Genomic DNA, 23,293 nt, shown 5'->3' with positions numbered 1-23,293 from the left:
CAGACAGGGTGTGGCAGCCTGGCAGTCACAAGCTTGAGGATTGGGTGGGGTTGTGAACAATGTCACCTGCATGAAAATGCTCCAGTTGCTGAATCTAGGAAAACAAAAGGAATTAAAAAGCATCAAATTAATCAATGGTTCCAGATACCCGGACGTCCTGGTTACCTTCGCCCGTTGATCAGCTCGATTTGCGATCGTCTGTTTCAAATCTGTTTAGCTATCAAAGCAATCAATGCCAAAGGTGAGCAGCTACAGTTCCCGTTACACTTGATTTCCCCTGCTGCATGAACTACATTTTTCATTTTTGTCAACGATTTGAAGCCCTGATTTCGATTTCCTTAGAGATGCGCATAAATGGAAGGCTACGTCAGTCCAAATTGTTATCAAATTACATAACAAATTAAGTGACGGGACTTTGATTGGAGAGATGCGAATAGTGGTATTAGTGTTCCGGTCCATCGTTCTTTTGGCATGTAATTTCCGCCTCCCTCTTGTTTGCTAAAAGATTTTCTCTTAGGAGTAGGTATTGAAAGTAATATATAGTAACGGGCGTGCAGCATAAAGATTTCAGATTTTTAAAGATATTTAAATAATTTAGTAAAACTTTGAAATTCTCTCCATAGGTGGCAGTCACCGCCGTCAACAATCCAGTTTAAATTTTCAAAACAAATCAATCACACGAATCTCGAGTCTCGACGTTTGAGCAGAGCCATAGATCTCTGGTATTCATAATTATTGTTCAACACCATATTTTCAATGAAATGGCGAAAGATGAGAAGCTTAACAAATGGATTGAGGTTATATTACACCACGACGTGCGATTGACAACTTTTTCGATCACGCAAGGTTGATTCACCTGATGAACGTAGATGACATTTTCAAATCTCCTACGGTAATTTGTCATCATTATGTGCTCAAAATATGAATGGTAAATTATTTTTGTTTTTAGAAGTTTGTTCTCTGGAATAAGAAGTCAAACCTTATGGAAGTTCTCAAAAGCAATCGGAGGAGTAAAATTCAGAAAAGAAAATTTGATGATGATGAAGAGTCAAAACATTTTCCACCAAAAAGAATAAAAATGATGAGAGTCAGACTAACAGTTTACCTGGGGACAGTTATTCAGTAATTCCACCAAGACCAAATAAGAGAAACAAAAAACAAATGTCAGTTACTGCCTTTGCAAAAGCTATCCATTGTCAGCAGGCACAGATGATCAAGATCAAAAGGAAAGTAATTAGTGATGCCAGGTGATGCCAACATTTGACGAAAATCGCGAATCCTCCGTTGCGGGATGGGAAGATGAAGAAGTTGGTGAAGAAATGACGAAACCGCGTCGCATCCAAATAATTGCATTTGAAGTAAGTTTAACCAAATGAGAAATTTAATCTGCAACTAACAATTTCTCTCCGGTTTTTTTTTAGAAAATTCGGGATAGAAGCAAAGATTTCGTGCCATTAAAAAACGAATGATGGCAAATCCAGTTTTTCAAGCGAAGGTAAAGATTCAGCGGGCTAAAGTGGCAGCCCAAAAAACGGTCGAATAAGTTGCTGCTGCAGCGAAAAAGAACGAAACTAAGAGGAAGCCGTGTGCAGTTACTACCGTCAAAAAGAAAGAAGATGACAACATTGCGAATGTAGCGACCAATAAAGGCAATTTGCACTTCTACGCACGCACCAAAGTTTTGAAAGACGCTTTGGATGCCGTACACTTGGACGTACACGGCTTGATGGGAGAGTGGTTCGTTTTACGCTCGACCAGATGGAAAATTTTTGCATTGTCGAAGAGAAATCATCCTTGGATTCATGGGAAGACTGTTACAAGATGGTGAAAAGGCAGTGCATTAAGAATTATATGGAATATTCTGGTCTATGTCATGACTTATTATTGAATAACGAGTGAGCTCAACTCCTTCTTACCAGTTTCCCGCCCAAATTTTACCACTGGAAACGTGAAGAGAAAACAATTAATGGCTCTGGTTTCAAATCGAAGAATCCAAAGGATTTGAAAAAAAATTCGTATGTTTGTTTCGTTTTGGCGCGTTGGGCTTTGTCATACATATTAGGGTGAATACAAATATTTCTTTCTTTATGATGTTTTGATGATGTTTTTATGATATAGGGCTCTTTGGGATCTGTTTTCTTTTGCCGTTTTATCTGGCAACGCAGCATGGCTTTGCACTTTTTTAGCGCGATAACGGGGAGAAGAGGGAGAATTGGACGAATGGGAGTGAGGAGGGCGTACGAAAAAAAGGGGTCACGTTTCCTCTTCTCCCCCATTCGTCCCATTCTCCCTCTTCTGCCCGTTCTCGCGCTAAAAAAGTGCAAAGCCATGCTGCGTTGCCAGATAAAACGGCAAAAGAAAACAGATCCCAAAGAGCCCTTTTAAAACATTTATTCACTAAATTATTTATTAAATTATATATTGTTATTGACTGTTAAATCTTGGTCACAATTTTTTAGAGCAAATGGCAACTTCCTTGCAATTTCAAATATTGTAACTTGCAAGTTGCAAAATTACAGTAGTGGTCTGGCCGTCTGCTTTTAATTGGTAAATACACGCACGGAAAATAAAGATTTTTTGTTATTAACTATACTAGAGTAATTTTTCACGGGGATCATATTTTCAAGAGGTTTGGTACCTCGAACAAATTTATTTGGCGAGATATTTAAGTTTAAAGTTTTATTAGGCTCCTCCTTCCCAAATTTGGCTGTTCAGCCATCTTTGGTAGGAGGAGCCTAATAAGGGCCCAAAACAATGCAGACAAACAGCTGTGGAGTCAGTTTAAGCTGTTTCTTTAATAATCGATATTCTATCAATCGATTATTGGCTCACTTTTTTTTTCTCTTTTCTCTCATTTCCTTATTTTCTGATAGAGGCTATTCACCTCTCGGTTTCGCGAGTCAATTTGTTTCGATGTCCGCCATTTTCTGCCGTTGTTTCGGTTGTCCGTATCGGCTAAAAGGTTGTTTTCCCAATACAAAGTGGATTTTGTGTATCAGTGTGTTATTTTTTTTTGTGTGTGTCAGTTAATTGCTACGTATCATGGTTAGTATGTGTAGCAATTTGTGTCTCCAGATCAATTTCTTTGTATTTTTTTTTTATGTTTTCCCCTGTTGTGTACTTTTTTCGCGACGGAATCCACAGAGAATCGGCCCGAGGGAAGAAAGGGGAGAAAAGGAAAGTATGAGTCCCCCCTTTTTTCATACTTTCCTTATTCCCCTTTTAGTCCGGTCGGGCTAGCCAAAAGTGTATGTTGAACCCCAAACAAATTGCCATAAGTTGTTTTTTACATGAGCTTTGTTTATATCTCTTTTATGTATTCCCTGTTAAAAAGCTCCCGAAAATATTAATATTTAGTGTACTTATGTTAATTTTTAAAATATGCGGGTTTTGTGATTCGATTAAAGGTATAAATAAAATAAAAATTTTAATTTTGAAAAATGAACTTTGTTATTTATTCCCTCATTTATATTCAGGATAAATTTTGTTATTACATACAGTCCCCTCCATAAGTATGGGATCACCCCGCGCCGTTCCATGAGGCGGCGTGTATTTTTCATTTGGGTTTTTCGGGTGGCAAAAATCGAAAAAATGACATAAATTCACCAAACTTGGGATTTATGTCATTTTACATCTTTTCTATTGTCTGAATTTTTTTCAGATTTTTTCCCCTATTTTTTATGCCTAGAAAAGTGGCGCACAAAGTATCGGATAACTCCGACGCCGGCCGTGTTGTCTTATGGCGCAAATGGGCTTTTCATATTGCTTTTTATATAATTAATTTTCTAGAAGGAATTTTTATTTTCAAACCGTGTATACTATACCCTTTCATAAATTTACTGTCAGTTTTTCATGATGATATGAATTATTTTCGAATTTTCCCAGATTTATTCGTTTCCCGAGTTTCTGAAATAAGAGACTGCAGAAGACTTCATTTACGGTTTACAACCTCTATCAGCTGGCGTAGGCCGGAAAATTAGTGTTGTTTCTATACACCACTGGCGCTCTGCTTCTTTTTTTACTTAAGGGGCGTATAGAAACGACACTAATTTTCCGGCCTACGGCAGGCGATAGAGGTTGCAAACCCTAAATGAACTCTTCTGTAGTCTCTTATTTTAGCAACTGGGGAAATTAATAAATCTGGGAAAATTCGAAAATGGTTCCGATCATAATGGAAATCTTACAGTTAATTTATAAAAGGGAAATGTAAAAAGGGTTTGGATATAAAAATTCCTTCTTAAAAATTAAATATATAAAAAGCAATATGAAAAGCCCATTTGCGCCATAAGACAACACGGCCGGCGTCGGAGTGATCCGATACTTTGTGCGCCACTTTTCTAGGCATAAAAATAGGGGAAAAAATCTGAAAAAATTCAGACAATAGAAAAGATGTAAAATGACATAAATCCCAAGTTTGGTGAATTTATGTCATTTTTTCGATTTTTGCCACCCGAAAAACCCATATGAAAAATACACGCCGCCTTATGGAACGGCGCGGGGTGATCCCATACTTATGGAGGGGACTGTAACTTTAAAAGTTTGAAATTTACAGCCAATTTTAGCTGGTCACCTCCTTTTTTCCCCCCCCCCCCTTAAAAAGGCGTCTGTGTTTTACACGGCTCTTATGTAAAAATCATGAAAACGAAAATCGTTGCCGCTAGTGAACTAGAGTTCGCTCCTCATCCGTTAAGGTCTCATTTTAATCGGTGGTTTATCCTTTACCACCCCAATAAATGATTCCCGGAAGCTAGTTTACTTTTCAAGTTATTTCGTAAAATATAAACCCAATTTTCCCAAAATTTTCTTACTTCACGTTCTATTTTCCGCCACACCCGCAGTGAGCGCTGTGGCGTTCTGTTTTGTTTGCATTTTCGGAAAAGCCTTTTGCTAAAATTCGTTGAACAGTGACATAGTGTACATGTATTTCAGTGTTAAATTACAGTATGAAATTGTGTAGGATATTGGTAATTGTTGTTTTATGAAAATGTTTTATTTTTAAAATGCCCCGACGTTGTTTGGCAACCCGCCTCCAACAAAGGGGTCTTAGTATATTATTGAATATCTCTTCTTTAAACTATAATATAATGCGAGATATAATAATATATGCAAGAGGGAGGAGGGCGTACGAAAAAAAAGGGGATCCACGTTTCCTCTTCTCCCCCATTCGTCCCATTCTCCCTCTTCTCCCCATTCTCACGCTACAAAAGTGCAAAGCCATGCTGAGTTGCCAGATAAAACGGCAAAAGAAAACAGACCTCAAAGAGCCCTACATCATAAAAAACATCATCAAAACATCATAAAGAAAGAAATATTTGTATTCACCCTAATATATATGGCAAAGCCCAACGCGCCGAAACGAAACAAACATACGAATTTTGTGTAAGTCTGAGGTTTCGGGTTCGACTCCCGACATAGAAAATGTAAACATGACGTCCTTTGAAAGAGTCTAATGAGTCGATAAGTCTATGAGTTGCGAAATGTGATGGAAGAATATATCAAATAATGAGATTTAATAGAGGTTAGTTAAAATTGAGTAAAGCAAAAAATTTTTCCTTTCATTCTTGAAAGTGGGGGATGGGTGATAAAAACGGTCGTCGCACGAATTTTATAAAAAAAAAACGTTAAGACCTTGTGCCAGGGTATACAAAAGGGCGTACAAATCAATATGTACAGTAACGGTAAAAAAAATCTGAACACCTTGGTCTCTTTCTTTCTTTTTTAAAAATATTTCGGCATTTTTTTCTTATTTCTAGTAATGAACTTTGTAAAAAAATTAATTCTACACATAATATGAAGTCTTGAAAGTTAAAAACAAAAAAAATATACATTAAACTGGGCTTTTGAAAAAAAAATCCGAACAGCGATTTTTTTCCAAACAGCCACCTATCAATATTGCGGTTCCTGTGTTTGGCTTTTAACCCAACTTTGGGGGGGGGCAAGGAAGAAAGCCAAAGGTGGGTAGAAAGAGAACCCCTCCCTCCGGAATAAAAATTTTAATGAAACCAGACAGGCTGTCTGGAATAGCCTTAGGCTCACTGTCAATTTTTGGACAAGTTACAAGAAAACCAAAAAGCTACCAAATCTTGCATCAAAGCGGGAAGAATTGAAAGGAATCGCCTTAAGTCACTTGTCCAATAATCGGCAATGATCTTAAGTTGGTTAAATCAATTTTTTTCTGGCCATGAAAATTTCAGATAGCCTATCTGTTTTCATTAATATATTTTTTGGAGGGGGGGAGGAGGAAGACAGGGCCAGTGGCTAATTATTCCTTTTTGTTTCTTCCTACCTTTCGGTCAGTGAAATTTGCCCGGTAATTTGAGTAATTTCCTCTTGCGGTTTCTTGGCACGAAGCCTGATGGAAACCCCTTTTTGGTTCTAGCGCGGTTGCGTGTTGCTCACAGCTCTCAGCATACAGTCGCGGCTGAAAGTTTCTATACGTGTAGCTCAAAAATACGCCTTTTTACTGTGTATTGGCGGATGGTGTTAACCTATGGTAGAGGTTGAGCTACCTTATTTGCTCGATTTTCTCAAGTTTTACCCCCTACCCCCTTACACCTCCGACAATGATTTGTTGGCGCGGCTTTCTCAACTATGGGTAACCATGGCCAATAATCAGACAATTGAGTCGATGCCCAATAAACTATAGTAAAAGCTCTAAAATGAAACGTTAAAAAGGCAGAGGATTGATCAGTTTGTAACTTTGGCAATTTCTGCATCGATTAGTTTCATTTTAGCATTAGGCAATAGGAATGAGTAACGTTTAGGATATCGCGGGTAAATTAGTAATCGATGTTAAGAGGAAGAGTTAAGTAAAGAAGGGCGGTAAAAAATAAAGTGTGTTAAGTTTAATACAGTCTGAAAGTGAAGAAATTGATGACCTTGGTTTGCACGATAATGACAATGTTCAGGCGGAAAACGAGATCATAGACAATAGACCTAAATACCGCCCCTCATTGAGAGACAAAATGATTGCAACAAGAATGGCCTTGCAGGGAGCGGTAACAAACATGGTGATAGATTTAAGAGGGAGAGGAAACGTCCCATTCAATGTAACTTTTTTAACCTAACCTTTTTTTCAGACACGAAAATTTCCCTACATTCAACGAAATTTTAAAGATGGCCAAATCAATTGTCTCTTTCTTTCCATCAGCTGGTAGTTTCAACACTGAATCACCGTGGGTATGAATAATTTATATTAAATCTGTTATAAGAGAAATGACACGTTCGTTGTTATTATATTCTTATACTTTCGGTGTTATTTAAGGATTTGTTTTTTGACGATAAAACTCGCAAAGGTTCGTTAGAGTCCTACATGAGAGGGAAACGAACAAGGAAGCAGCTTTCAGATAAACGTTCAAATAAGCGGTACTCAAATAACTTTTTTCTTAGTTTATTTCACGTTTCTCTAAATTCATTTAAATTCTAGGCCCAAAACAGTCTTTTTGTGTCCTGAGGGGGATTCTTATACGGAAGATGAAATAAGGGAAGCAGAGGAGTTCATGAGATTTACACAATTAGATTCCAATGACACAAGAAACCCCAATTGCAGCGAAATTCTTCGATTGATGAAAGTAACGTATGAAAGCCGCCAGGCTTTCATACAAAATGGATGCAAGGTTGACGCATCTGTATTTTTGAACAAATATCCTCGTCTTAAGGACATGCCTGAAGCCGTAATATTTCTACCATGCATATGTATTATTTATGTATAAAATATTGTTTATTGCTGGTAAGAGACGAATTTTTTCGTTTAAAAGGGAGTACTTTGCAAACTTTTGCTTCAAATTGGCGGAAAGCAGAATGTAAAATAATAGAATTTTGTAAACATAAATTTACGAAGAGTTTAGCCGTGTTAGATATCTTAAGGAAGGCAGCAGGGGAAGCTGAAGAAAACTTTGGTTTGTGTTTCAATGTATCCTGTCGTAATTCAGTTTAAATTAATAAACTATTTTATCATTTAGATATTCCTGGACGCATGAAATGTGTCTTAAAGTTGACACTGCATGCAGCAGCCAATACGCAACCGTCCCAAAACAAAAAAGGATCAACTGCTGACGGATGGAATCTTCTGTACCAGTCATTCAATGTAAGTTACATCATTAAGTACATTTTTAATGTTTGTTTCCCAGTCTAACGATTTCTAATAACTATAGGAAATTCTTCTTCCAAAGGAGGCTGCAAATCTTGCTAGCGACATGGAGTTGCCTGGTGCCTTGGACATAAATGGGTCATATTACATCAAGATCGACAATTCGGCTGTAGCTCTTACTGAAACTAAATCTTTTGAACAATCAGTGGGTTATTTGCTAATGTACTATCACATCCTAGACATCAATTATCCTTCAAAATTGAAATTTGTTTATGGATTTCTTGAAATTATGTTTGAAATTGTCCCCTCAATGAATCCATCCAAAAAAATGAAAGATTTGTGTTCCTTTGTTTTCAATTGAAGTATATGTACTTTTGTCTAAAATAAAGTGACATATAATAGCTGTTGAAAGTATAGAATATTTTTTTTATCTAATAAAATGAATATATAGAGATTCGGATTGCATTTTGGCTATAGATACATATAAATGCTGAGAAACAGCATCTGATACATCTAGATACGAAAAATCTATAGCAAAATATAGAGAACAGAAGAGGATGCAGATGATTAGATTTTTACCAAATTAGGTATAAATGCATTTTGCTGCAAATTAATGTATTCAACTTTTAAGTTAATTCATTTATTTATGTAAATAAAAATTTTTAAGAATTTCGAGAAATATGCAAATAAGGGGGGGTGGGATAACGAGGCCATGGCTTCCAGCATAGCCTGGGGTTCTTTCGGTGCCGTTTGGTTAAAAACAAAAAGAAAACAAATGTGTTTGGTTGGGGGGAATCATTTTTGTTTTAAAAAAAATTTCTAAACATCGTGTGTCGGAGGAGGTGACAAACAAGTCATGTTTAGATATAGCAAAAAATTAGTTTCCTTTTAGAACACAGCGTTTCTTAGAGAGTGGGTCGGCGACCAGAATAAATTGCTTTGGGGAGACATGACTCCCCAGACAAATGAGTAATGGCTGATTTAAATGTTTGGGCTTGTTTTTCACGAAGTGCTCCAAATCCGTATTTCCTAGAAGAAAATAAGAAAATGGTCATATTATGCACTTAATATATTGTAAACAGAAAAAGTGGAACACGCTAGCCGTAATTAACATCCTTAAATCTAGGTTACTCACTAAGTATAGACGTCGGGGTTAATAGTACTTCTTGAATTTTGATTTTCCTATACTCATACGTGTCATGCATGAATTCACAGATTTTCAAATTCTCTATGAAAAGGCCACACGATTGCAACCACGCAACCCACATAATAAAAAAGGATATATTAGATGATGCTAAACTTAATAAAATAAATTACAAAAACAGTAACCTTAATTTTGGCTTGCTCAGCAACATCTTCATCCAAAAGCTGCTCAACAGCTTCCGATTTTTTCTTCCATGATTTACCTTTTCCAACATTCTTGTTGTCTTTTTCAGTTGACTTGGTTCCTTTGATCCGGAGTCAGAGCAACTTAATTTCCTCATACGCTTCAGGTGTTGAACGAAGTACGATTAGCAGTTGCCTTGCTGTAAATGTAGGCATGAGATGGAATACCATCGCGAACAATTCCCATTTGGGGAAACACAGCCATATTGGCTGCATCCAATTTTTTTTTAGTTGATGCTGTAGGGTGTCAATGACCAATCTTGTTGATAACGTAACCCAACACGTTGTAGGTTAGTGAATTCTGATCCTTTTCTGTCCCAGGGATGTTGCTATCGGACGGATACTTTTCTAGAAGTTTGCGACCATCTTCGTTTCCATTCAAAATGTCTTTGACGTCGAAAGTAAGATTCTGTAGATAAATTATTATTATTATTATTATATTTGACATTTATATAGCGCCCTTTAACAAGACTTGATCAAAGGCGCTAACATTTTCATGGCCAGGGAAACAGTACAGTTTTGCATCAGCGGGGACAGTTAAACAGATGGGTTTTTAGGGCGGATTTAAAAGTTGAGAGTGACTCCTTTGTTCTAATATTCGGTGGCAGGCTGTTCCAAAGGACCGGCCCAACTCTGCAGAAAGCACGATCCCCATAGTGCGCTGTTCTTGTTTTCGGCACCAACAGATGTTTTGCACCTGCCAACCTGGTCAGTACCGTCGAGTCGCGCAGCTTCACCAAGTCGGCAAGGTACTGCGGCGCCAATCCATGCAGACAGCGGTAGACTAGTACCAGGACCTTGAATTCAATTCTACTCTTAACCGGCAGCCAGTGCAGGTCTCTCAGATGACGAGTGATGTGCTCTCGCCTTCCAAGGCGCAGAATTAGCCTAGCCGCTGAATTTTGTACTCTCTGCAACTTTCCAATCACCCTCTCTGGCAGGCCGACTAGTAGAGCATTGCAGTAATCGATAGTCGATATCACCAGCGCTTGTACCAGCGTCCGTGTTGCGTTGATGTCCAGGTATCTCCTGATTCTGGCAATATTTTTGATCTGAAAGTAGGCCTTTCTGCAGACTTCATTCACATGCCTTTCGAACGATAGGCCAGAATCAAGAGTAATTCCAAGGTTTCTCACACATTCCTCCGGAGTAACTTGGTGGCTGCCGACCCGAATGGTTTCCAACTCGATGCCTTTCCCTCGTCTTGACGAAGGTAGGACTAGCAGCAGCTCCGTCTTGTCACCGTTCATCTTTAGCTTGTTGGTAGTCATCCAGTCATGCGTCTCATCATAGCAATCGGAGATACGCCGATAGGCAGCCAGTTGATCTGATTGATCCCCCTTCAGGAGATTAAAGCTAGTATAAAGCTCGTTGTCATCCGCATAAGTATGTAGATTGATCTCATGCCTACTCACGACATCATGAACAGGACTCAGATGAGCGGTGAAAATTGTCGGGCCGAGTACTGAGCCTTGTGGCACACCCTAAATAAACAATGGATAGAGTTATTAAGATAAATTACTGCATTTAACAATGTACCACCTTCGATGTTTTGTTGGTTGACGAGGAAGGTTCCACCATAACTTCTAAGACATCCACACTTTCTAAAGCAGATAGCTATTAAAGTGTCATCTGATTATGTAATGACATTTTCCTCCTTATCAGCCACTCCTTTGAAGACACGACAGCTTGGTCGTAATTTGTCCTATCTCTCAAAAGCAGCTGATCAACGTTGCTTTTTCTGATCGATCAATGAGGCAAAGACGACACAATTTGGTAGAAAACTGGCCATAAAACCCCAGATCTCGCAAGCCTAAGATTTGAAATTTGGTAAGTTCGAGATATTTAAAGCCATTCCTTCTGCAGATTCAAGTTCGCGCAACTCCAACATTAATTGTCGAAGAACAAACCCAAAGTTATCTTCAACTACATCCAACATTTTGCAGATTGCAAATGGATAAATATAAACATACGACATGGAGGCAAATATAAATTACAAAAGCAAAACATGGCTAGTTGATGAAATTTGGTTTTGGAACCGCAAGGATTACACACCTCAAGATCGTCATTAACAACTCGAATTCTTGACGCTCGCGGATCTTCTTTAAAAAGCTTGTGCGATTTGTAATGTTTAGTATAAATGTTTTCACGCATTTCCCCATCAAGACTAGTTTGCTCATTAAAGTACAAACGTCTAAAATCGGCATTACTAAAAAGGGCAGTTAACGTTTGTTTTAGCGGTATGTAGTTGAAAATTCGAGGGACAATTCGTTAAACAAGAGAAGCCTTTTCTAAGCAATTTGTCAACCTACTCATTTTCACCGATATCAAGATTCAAACCAAAAACAAAACCCTAAAATTGTAATTATAATATATAACACCGTAGCCTACTCAGACTTACTTGAAAAACTAACAAGTTGCTGCAAGTTTGTTTATAAACTTGGATAATTGTGCTTTTTCTAAGATTACTCGATGTATTACATTTCAAAAAAAAAGTTTTTACATTTACTTAGATGTTACCGATATGAACCAGGAATGTTAATTAGATGAAAAGGATAAAACCTGTCAGGGAACCATGGTGTTCATTCGATAGAGACTAACAAACATTTTAGATACACATACGAAGCTAGTACTAAGCGGCTTCGTACCTACACATACTACTTAGTATGTGTCGAAAAATTTAGAGTGCCGCGACGGTGCGGTCGTAGGTGCTGATTATTACGGACGTACCTTTTTTGGATTGGAGAAAGCAATCGACGGTGCTTTAAAAAAATGGTTACGTGAATCAACCGTTGCCAATTGGCACATCAGCAGACATAACCGACCAAGAAATTCAGAGAATAGTGCTCTTATACAACCGAGCATAAATCGTTCTCCCAAAGCAACGTGGAAAACTTTTTAATGATTAACAGAAAGCTGTGACATAGTTAGGAGGTATAGCTACAGAAGAGGAGAATAACCTCACTATAGGAACTCTGTTACTTGCAAAAGTCACAGAAAACGGTTTCCACGGGTTTCCACAAATTTAGCGCCGACTATGAAAGTGTTGTCAGATCCGCACAGGATAGCGGGATTTGGTGAGACGTTCCTTGCCCAGCAAGAGTGTCGTTGCTTTCGGCTAGATGGCTCACACTCCCATTAGCTGCTGTGAATGCGCTTATGAGTGACTCTTTTTGTTGCTCAACTTTATTCCCCAAGTGCCTCCATGGGCCGATTCAGTTTTAATTGCAGTTGTTGACTGACGTCATCCAACTTCCAAAAAAGTTAGCTGGGCTGTTTAAGTTGAACGTTTAGACAGCCTGGCTAGCCACGTGCTAGCTTGTCACGCGATGGCCACGGCGACTGCCATTGGCTGGCTCAAAAGAATTTTTCTCTTTAAAATTGTGATAGTTTAGAAACAGTGGAAAACTGTAGAAAAAAGGACAGACAATTATTTAAATTTGCCTGCCGCTTTTTTCCTAGTTTTTCATTTTTTCTCGAGTATCTTACCTACCCTGCTATTTTTTTTCTTCCTTTTTCATTAGAGCCGATACCCCTTGCAAAATGTGAAACTGTTGCCACTCAGTTCATAAGGAAAGCTTCCTAGAGAAAACATGTCGGAGACCAAAATTGTACCAATTGTTATTGATGCTGTTATCTGGCAATCTGGTTCGCTAAAACTGCCACTTGCAGGCTAGTGGAGGAATAGACAAACCTTTTATAGGCACTACCCTAGATTAACCCTTTTTCGACCGTAGGGACATCCGTGGCAAGATCCTCTGGATCTCGCTATTGCCTGTCGGGACAAATCCCTATAGGGAATCCTCTCTTAACCCTTGTTTACGTGGCGTCTAGAAGCTAAAAACTTTTATCGGTTCACGTCGATAAAGGGTTGCAAAAACAAACATTACAACAATCTCTCTTCCACTTTCCACTGGGACACGGTCTACCAGGAGAGGTAGCCTATCCCTGACATCAGCCAGAATGACGGAGGGACTTTAATGGTAAATGGTTTCCTGAAATTCTGATGATTGATTGATTTCTGAAAATCTTCATAACACGAAATAAATCCGCACAATAAAATAAAACAACATCTAAACATACTCAGATAGATCGTGACATCGAATCGAATCGTCCCATCGAAATTGGGTTACGTGTTAAAATAACCGAAAAGCAATCTACGATACGATCGTATTTACATTGCTTGCTAGCAGTTTTTGTTTACGCCATATATATTTGCATAATTTTGGGATAAGATAGTGAATAAGGTTGATTGTAACTAAGGCTTGCGAAAAAGGCAGTCATCAGGAGAAGAACGTCATGTTGATAGCATCAGCATCGTACCAGATAAACTGAACTGTTTCAAATACTTATGTGAAGAACTTTCTCTTCTCTTCTCAATCCAATTGCAGACTCGTACTTTAAATGGGATTTGAATTTCTAATTAGAAATGTTATCAAAGTCACAAACTCTCGCTTTTTGCGAGTAATGTTAAAGATAAGAAATTACAACATTATATCCTTATAACCTTCTTTGGTTTCTATAACCTTGACGTTTCAAACGACAATAATGGGAAAGATAACGTTTTAATAGAATTCCTCCTATTCTTTAGGAAAATTTATTAAATTGAAACACATTTGACTCATAATACCTTTTATTTCAGTTGGAAAAATATCAAAAAAGAGAACTAGTACAGACAGTACAGACTTCAAACGAAACTTCCTGGGGCAAGAGAGTGACAAAGAGGGAGAGGGGGAGTGAAGCTAAACAGCATCCTTTTTGGGCAGGATGGTTTAGCAACCATAGATTGCTGAACCGTTGCAATTTAGTCTCAACACACCTCCTTAAATTGCATTGTGGTGAAATGAAGACTTTAGAATCGCGATCCTGTGATTGGCCCCTCGACGACTCCAAGTTGAGATCTAAGGATACAAAAACGGTTGCCACTCAGCGGCTTTGTGAATATGTCGGCTAGTTGAGATTCTGAGGAGATGTAAGAGATATTAATTGTGCCGTTCGACTGTTCCCAGCTAGCAGAGTATATTTCCCAAATATTGCTAAAATATTATATTCCTACAATTGAGATGTTGGTAAAATAATTTTTTTAAATATTTTTCCAATATATTTTTGCACCCAAATTTGTTGGCTCAAAATATTTTTTCAACTTGTTTTACTTATTTCACTTTTATTGGTGAAATAACAGTTTTACTACTTTTAAAATTTTGATGGAAATCTGGTTGTTGTGTTTATGGTTATATAGTCCAGCGTGGAATATTTATTCATTTTCAACTTGTTATTAGACAAGTTCTTGATTTTGGCCTTGAGTGGATTTGAACCATCACACCTTGAGTCACCAATCCAATACTATAACCACTACACCAAGATCGGTATTACAAATATTTTTCGACTTGATGCAATAAAAGTTTTTAACTTCTAGAAGCCACGTAAACAAGGGTTAAGAGGGGATTCCCTATAGGGATCCGACCGGCAATAGACAGATGCAGAGGATCTCGCCAAGGATGTCCCTACGGCCAAAAAATGGATAAGTCTAGTCCCGTAATGGTAAAATATTGTTTTCCGAGAAGATTCTTCGGTCGATAACCCACATATTGGTATAATATTAGATTATTACTTTGCTGCGTCAAGGTGGCTGTTAAATTGTTTTGTTGTTTTCCCAATGAATGGCTATTATGAAAGATGAATAAATCAATATTTCTTTTTGTTATTTTCCCAATAACGGACCATTAAAAAAATAATAAATCCTTTTTTTATGAAAAAGCTATAGTCTTTTACATTTAACATGCGTTCAAAATCCTAAATGTTTAATATCGTATTCAATTCGTTAGTTCTGCATACAATTGCCTAACTGAACAATCCAATTGTCTTAAAATCCATATCTTGCACAAGTCTCGAACAACTAACTTACGTACTTCGAATTTAAAACTCTACCTTCACGCTAACGTGATATAATTTATCTTAAACGTTAAGGAGATGAAATGTTAAAACTGCTATTATTATATATCCATATAGGTAATTCTATGGGGGTTGGTTCAAACCCACTTTCAGCAAACAAATGACTTATGAAACAAATAGTCTCAATAATCATAAATTCCTACACTGATGTAAATTAAATCGATTTTGCTCACGCTGGGCTATAACCATGACAATGTGTAAGTATGCACTATCCATCCGGTCACATCGGAACTTTATTATCATCACCGTTTCTGGTGTAGTGGTTATAGTGTTGGATTGGTGACACAAAGGACGATGGTTCAAATCCACTATCGGCTTAGAAGGCAGCAGCTATCCAATCATTTACATTTAGGATTTTGAACATGTGGTAAATGTAAAAGACTATAGCTTTATCATAGAAAACGATGTAATCATTATTTAATGATCCGTTATTGGGAAAATAAAAAAAAATATATTAATTTATTCATCTTTGATAATAGTCATTTATTGGTAAAATAACAAAAAAATTTAACAGCCACCTTGTCGCAACAAAGTAATAATATAATATTATACCAATATGTGGGTTATCGATCGAAGAATATTGTCGGAAAAAAATATTTTACCAATAAAGACATGCTAGCTGGGTTGATCCATGAGAAAATGATATTTAACATCGATGTGTTTTGACCGTGAATGATGTTCTGGATTGTGAGTTATCGCGACGGCGCTTTTGTTGTCACAATTAAGATTAGTGGGGGATTGTTGAACTGCTCCAATTTGTGCTTTTAAACGACGTAGCCAATCGGCTTCTCTTGAACTGTCGCTGGCCGCAATATATTCCGATTCCATTGTAGATAATGCCACGAAGTTTTGGCGTCGACTGGACCAAGTAATAGCTCCCTGGTTGAACATGAATACGAATCCTGAAGTGGAGCGTCTTGTATCCGTATCTCCGGCGTAGTCTGCGTCTGAGAAGGTAGAGAGTGTGTCGATGTCTATACCTGCACCAGTAAATTGAAGCCCGAATCGGCGCGTTGATGCTAGATACTTGAGTACTTTCTTGGCTGCACTCCAGTGAGACTCGCCTGGATTTTCGCAGAATCAGGCCAACTGATTCACCACGTAGGTGATGTCAGGACGAAAATTGATGGCAGCGTACATCAGGCTCCCTATGACTTGTCGGTAAGGAATACTTCTCATTTTTGCTGTTTTCTCGACATGCAGGCTCCATATCCCGGGATAGGCGAAGGCTGGGTTCAGCGGGAATGCGGACCGGATTACATTCTGTCATGTTGAACTTGGCCAGTACTTTTTCGATGTATGAAGGCGATGATAGGTGGAGCGTCTTAATCGGTCTGTCTCGATTGATGTTTAAGCCGACGAAATGTTCTGCCGGACCTGCCTTCATCTTGTATTCTTCTCGTAGATGGTCGATAACTGATTGGCCTGCTGACTTGTCACTGAAGGCGAATAGTCCATCGTCGACCCATATGGCCAGGATCATGATGTCACCTCCTGACAGGCGAGTGTACACGCAAGGGTCTGCTTCACTTTGAGTGAACAGCAAGTTGACTAGAGATCGATGAATTTTCTTATTCCACAGTCTTGACGCTTGCTTAAGGCCATAAAGGCCTTTGTTCAGGCGACACACGTAGTTTTCAGAATCTTCTGTGACGTATCCTTCCGGCTGATTGATGAATAGTTCTTGGTCGATTTCGCCATAAAAAAAGGCGGTTTGGACGTCTATCTGCAGAAGGTGTAGGTCATGTGAAGCTGCTAGCGCTAGGATGGATCGCAGGGAGTCGTATCTAACGACAGGTTCAAACGTTTCAGTGTAGTCGATCCCATGTTGTTGTTTAAAGCCTTTCGCTACAAAGCGAGCCTTAAAAATAACAACATTCCCTTCTTTGTCTCTTTTTGCTTTGTACTGCCATCTGCATGGAATGACTGCGCTGTTGCGGGGAGCAGGAACAAGCGTCCAGGTGTTGTTTTCTTTTAACGAGGCGATTTCTTTGTCCATGCAATTTCTCCATTGTTCAGCATGAGGGGACGCGATGGCTTCTTTGTAGCTTTGAGGCTCTTTGTAGAGAAGATCAAGAGCTTGCATTGCCTGGGAATGATAAGTCTTGATTTGGATTTCACCTCCTGTGCTGTCTGAGGGCCATTGTTTCTTCGGGATGAGTCCTCGTTTCGATTTTCGTAGTTCCGGTTGAGGAAGAGGCTGAGAGGATTGTTCTGTGCTGTTGTGTTGATAAATTTTCTTGTGTTCAGTCAGTAATGGTTGGTCAATGTTTGTCACATGTGTGACTTCTTCCATGAATTTAACGTCTCGACTTGTGATCACTTTGCGGTCTTTTGCAACGCATACTAGATACGCTTTGACTGTTTCACTGTACCCGACGAACAAACCTTCCACGGCCTTGGGGTTGGGTTTGCGTCGGTCTGCATCGGGGACATGTACGAATGCTCTAGTACCAAAAGCACGGAGATACGATACATTAGGTTTCTTGCCGTACCAAAGCTCATACGGTGTTGATTTGAATCCGTCGTGGAGGATGCGGTTTTGAGTGTAGATGGTGTAGTTTACTGCTGCTGGCCACAGGTGAAGAGGAATCTGCTTTGCATGTAGTGCTGTTCGGAATGCTTCAACGGTTGTTCTATTATCCCTTTCGGCAACACCGTTTTGTTGTGGGGTATGAGCGGCGCTGGTTTGGTGCAAGATCCCCTGTGATGACAGCCAGTTTTCGAAAGAGTTGCTTTTAAATTCTCCTCCACCGTCTAACCGAAAGATACGAGGTCTCTTGCGAGTATCTGTATACATTCGTTCGTAAAATGCTTTGAAGCAGTATAGTGTCTCCGACTTGTGTTTCATGGTGTATGCAGCTTTAAATCCGGAGAAATCATCCTTGAAGATTCAATAAAATCGTTTTCCCGTGGATGATGGGACTTTCATCTCAACAAGATCGGAGTGGATAATTCCACCAACTTCTTCTGCTCTTTCTCTTCCTTTTGGAAATGGCATTCGATACATTTTTCCTATAATACAGGGGTCACATGGTGCAGCAGATGATTCTCCAATTATATTCAGTCCAACGACGGAGTAAGATGTAATCATCTTTCTTATCGTGTCATGATTGACATGAGCTAGGCGTTCATGCCAGACATCGAACGAAGCGCCTCTGCTGATCGCGGCTTTGGCATTTACTTTCTCTTGAGTCAATAAATCAAGTTGATAGAGAGATTGGCCTACACGCCTTCCAACCATGAAGAGAGATTCGCCATGAACAATTTCGACGTCGGAACCAGAGAATGTGACTTTGTACCCGAGTTCAGTGATGACAGGAATGGAGATTAGGTTTATACCTATGTCTGGTATAAAGAGTAAATCATTGATGGTTCCTGATATAAGTTGGCCGTTGATCTTGGTCTTTATTGGTATGTCTCCTCTACCATGGGCATAAATAACCTTCTTGCCAATTCCGGTTATGGACAGCTTTCCGGGTGTAATTGAGGTGAAGTTGGTGAACAGGTGTCTCTGATCGGACATGTGTTGAGTTGCCCCGGAATCGGCAAACCAGTTCATTGTTGACGATGATGCAAGACCAAAAATAGATACGAAGGAAAAATTCTTTGCCTTCGGTTCAGGTACATTTTCTTTGTTTCTCTTGTTCTGTGAGCCACCTTGTTCTTCATCTGTGTCTCTGTCGCGTTTGCTTGGTCGATGGTCTCTGGTCCAATGATGGGTACGGTGACATACAGAACATAGCGGTTTGGCCTGTACTGTTGGTTTTCAGATCGGTTGAACGGAGTTTTGTTGCTTGGGTGGCCGTTGGGTGCATCTAGTCGTGGAGGGTGATAGTTTGCTTTTAAAGCTTCTCGTTCTTCGTGCCGAGGTACGTTGCTTTCAGACTGCCTTCGTTTTATTTTTCGTTCCTCTTGTATAAGCCTGACTCTCAGATTGTCAAGTGTCAAATGCTTTTGGCAAGGTGGACAAGATCTTGGCCACGATTACGTCGTCGCTCACGTTAACATCTAATTCCTTCAGTTGAGACGCCATTGTTTCAATATCAGTGACGTGCGTCATGATATCTGTGCCTTCTTGATAGTTGAGTGAGAGGAATTCTCTGTGAAGTAGATGTTTATTATGGGCTGCTCTCTGGAGGTACTGAGTGGACATTCTAGTCCACATTTCATTAGCCGTTCTACATATCATGAGGTCTAAAGTTTTACACGAAGAATTAGTTTCTTGTCTCAGTTATTGCTTGTCAAAGATTGATACCTTTTTGACGTTCTTTATCATTAGTTGGTAAATCATAATTTGAGCTAAGCAGTCTCTTTGTCTCCATTGTCTGATTGCATCAATGTTGATTGCAATCGGGTGATTGTTTTCATCCTCAAAATTTGCATCTTCAGCATATTGTTCATCAGGGTGTCTATCGTAGCCCTGGGGAGATTTGACAAAGGTACATTGTTCGATTAATTTATCATGAACAGCATTTGATCGTAATCAAGTGGTTTAAGTTTAAATTGAGAATCTCCTTTGTTGAAGGACAGCACATTTACCTCGACTAAGTCTTGGAGTCCACCGAGTTCGAGTTGCATGGTAAGTCCATGCTTCCATTGTTGAAAGTTGGTTCCATCAAACTTCCCAATATGTTTAACATCAATACGTGGTATTGGATCCATACTGTCACTTCTTCAGCAGTTGTACTGCTGGATGATCTGTGAATAAAAAAGGAGAGAGGTTTCCTACATTGTCTCAACATGTGTTCGCAAAATTATCCCCCTTTTTTTTGTTTAGTTATCAGATCAGTTTTGAAGTAACATTCGGCTAAAAAGAAGCCTGGGCCCATAACCTATTAAATTGTAAAACATTTGACTTATAATACCTTTTATTTCAGTTGGAAAATATAAAAAAAGAGAACTAGTACAGACAGTACAGACTTCAAACGAAACTTCCTGGGGCAAGAGAGTGACAGAGAGGGAGAGGGGAGTGAAGCTAAACAGCATCCTTTATGGGCAGGATGGTTCAGCAACCATAGATTGCTGAACCGTTGCAATTTAGTCTCAACAAAATTGATAAAAAACTTCTTCAATTGGAAAAGCTCCCTGTAATAGGTTTGGTGCGTGAATAAGGGATTCGATTGAAAAAAATATCATTAGAATTAGTTTTTCACGCTGATTCTCATGGTATTTTTTTTTATTTTTTAAATAATAATTTCTCCCCGTAATCTCACTTCAAAGTTGAGATTAGCTCCTCCCATTTTAAAACGGACCCCACGCCACGCTTGCCCCGAAATGCATTATGGCGATCTTTAAGTGTAGTTTACAATGTAGTCAATGTAGTCAGAGAAAAATTATATGGTGAAAGAATGTGTACCCATTTTGTTTACGAAGAATAGAAAAACGTCCGTACTTCCGTCCGTAAAAGATTTAAAAGCAATCGTAAAATTTAAAAATGAACCGCAATGGAAAACTATTGCAATTCAAACATTAAGCCTGGTAAGTTCAGACGGTAGAGAGCGGGACGTTTAATCCTGAGGTTAGGAAAAAGTGAAAAATCTCACGAAGAATCTTCCTGGATGTAATTATGTCAACACCTTAGGAAACAGTTTCAACAATGATAGTGTGGTCTATGGCACTGGTTTTAGGCACCAGTCTCTTTGGAGGCAATGGTTCGAATGCCTTCACTGTCATATTCTCTTCATTTGTTTTTTTTGGAGGGTTATCAATTTTCGATAGTTCTTGACCACGTGAGGCCTGTTATCTCAGTTGGTTAGAGCGCCGTGCTAATAACGCCGAGGTCATGAGATCGATCCTCTTACGTGCCACTGTCATTTGCATTAAAATTTTTCACTGTAAAAAGGTAAAGATGCTTTCCAAATATTTTTCAAAGAATTTTAATGCAGATATGGCCGAGTGGTTAAGGCAACTGACTCGAAATCAGTTTCTATCTTGGAGCGTAGGTTCAATCCACTGTCCATGTTAAGTGGCATTTAATTGGGGAATGAGAAAACAAAACATTTGATGAAGTGATGCTACAACTAATTTCTGTTCATTTTTTGGGAGAACAGCAAGTTTTAAATCAGTAGGGGAGTACATAGTATGACAAGAACGAAAGGTCTTTAGGTCTTTAATATATGTGATGGCCTTGGAAAAGACAAGTCAAGACCACCAAGCACCAGGGTGGCCCTGGACAAGGCATGCTCTCCACAGTGGTCCGTCCGAGTGGTAACAATAGTCAGGTTCATCAAAGTCGAGGTGTGTTATCGTAGGCCAGGTTTAGATAGTTTCTGAAAGTAGATGATAGACAACAAGTACACGATGCCGAGAATGCACCTTATCATCATGACCAGCGTCTTGAAGTCAGCGCCTTGTTGCCCGGGGAACCAGAGAAGCCGGCAGAGGAGAATGAGAGAGTCAGAGATCACCTGTTAAACAGCAAAATAAGTTGCGCTGCCAAGTAATTGTCGCTGACAAAGGTTACCAAGTTTAAACATGCTATTTCAGCGATTTCCCAACACTTGGACAAATGAAAATTTTTGCTTGAAATCAATAAAATGAAAAAAAAAACGTAATTGCAATTTTAACTACGATTTTCTTTACATATATTTTAGTTTTCTCACTACCTCTGGTGAGACTCGAACTCTTAATCCCCGGCTTAGGAGGCCGGTGCCAAATCCATTAGGCCACAATTGGTTGAGTGATGTTCAATCTCCTTATATTGCAATGCTTTTCCTTTGAAGAAAACGTCCCATGTTATATAACCGTACATCGATTACTGTCTGTGGACATCGTCTCACTCTTGAAAACCATGTTTTTTTTTAAATAATCTTAACTTCAAACTCTATGTTCAGCTTTCCAGTTCTATAAGTGGACTTACATTTACTATTGCAATTAGTTGTATTTAACAAGGCGTTCTAATCTCACAATGAGGGATACTCTTTCTCACTATACTTATATACTATACAATATATACTTCCTTTTGGTTCGCACTTTCCCTACATCAAAGGAACATAGAGAAACACCCTGAAAACTCGTGTTGTCTTTGAACATCTTTGAATTCTGCCCATAACAATCTCATGGTGAATGATAGCATACGAAATTAACTTTAAAATTAATGATAAAAAACGACCAATATTAACTAAAATCAAATGAATTTCCGCCCGATAAGGGACTTGAATCTTGACCTCAGGATTAAAAGTCTCGCGCTCTACCGTCTGAGCTAACCGGGATTAATTATTTGAATTGCAATAGTTTTCCATTCCGGTTCATTTTTAAATTTTACGATTGCTTATAAATCTTTACGGACGGAAGTACGGACGATTTTCTATTCTTCGTAAACAAAATGGGTACACATTCTTTCACCATATAATTTGTCTCTGACTAAATTGACTACATTGTAAACTACACTTAAAGATCGCAATAATCCATTTCGGCGCTGGCCACTGATAATTAGACACGTTTCTGGAAACGCCAAGTGACAGTTCATGGCTCCCGATACCCGGTTCCGAGATGGATCCCGGGACCTAAGATACCCATGACTGCACAGTTCATATTTGTAATCATGTGTGAATATGATATAATAGTAATCAATTGAAAATGATTTTTTCCATTAGAAAATACTATCAAGTGAAAGAAACCTCAATGCAACGCAGTTGGTAGGGTTCGAACCTACGCCCTCAGAGAGGAATAGATTTCAAGTCTATCGCCTTAACCCCTCGGCCACAACTGCCCTGATTTAACAGACAATCAAGTGATAATAACTATTTTGCTTTACCTACTTTTCGGTTTTACCTCTCGTTTTAGCTTTGAAGAGCAGGTAAAATGAAAAATTCAAATTCCTAGCACTTTCTTGCTTCGTGTAGGTTGTGTGGCCTAATAGAT

General features: G+C 38.8%; 1 non-coding gene across 1 annotated transcript; it reads right to left on the bottom strand.

Moving 5' to 3' along the window:
- Positions 1–23,059: 23,059 nt before the first annotated feature.
- Trnas-uga lies at positions 23,060–23,141 on the bottom strand. The gene has a single exon. It is a non-coding gene; the product is annotated as a tRNA-Ser (tRNA).
- Between the last annotated feature and the right edge of the window lie 152 nt (positions 23,142–23,293).

The sequence above is a fragment of the Daphnia pulex genome, chromosome 3, assembly GCF_021134715.1.
Source record: "Daphnia pulex isolate KAP4 chromosome 3, ASM2113471v1".
Lineage (NCBI taxonomy): Eukaryota > Metazoa > Arthropoda > Branchiopoda > Diplostraca > Daphniidae > Daphnia > Daphnia pulex.
The sequence above is the reverse complement of the archived record's forward strand: the minus strand, read 5'-3'. Positions and strand labels throughout refer to the sequence as shown.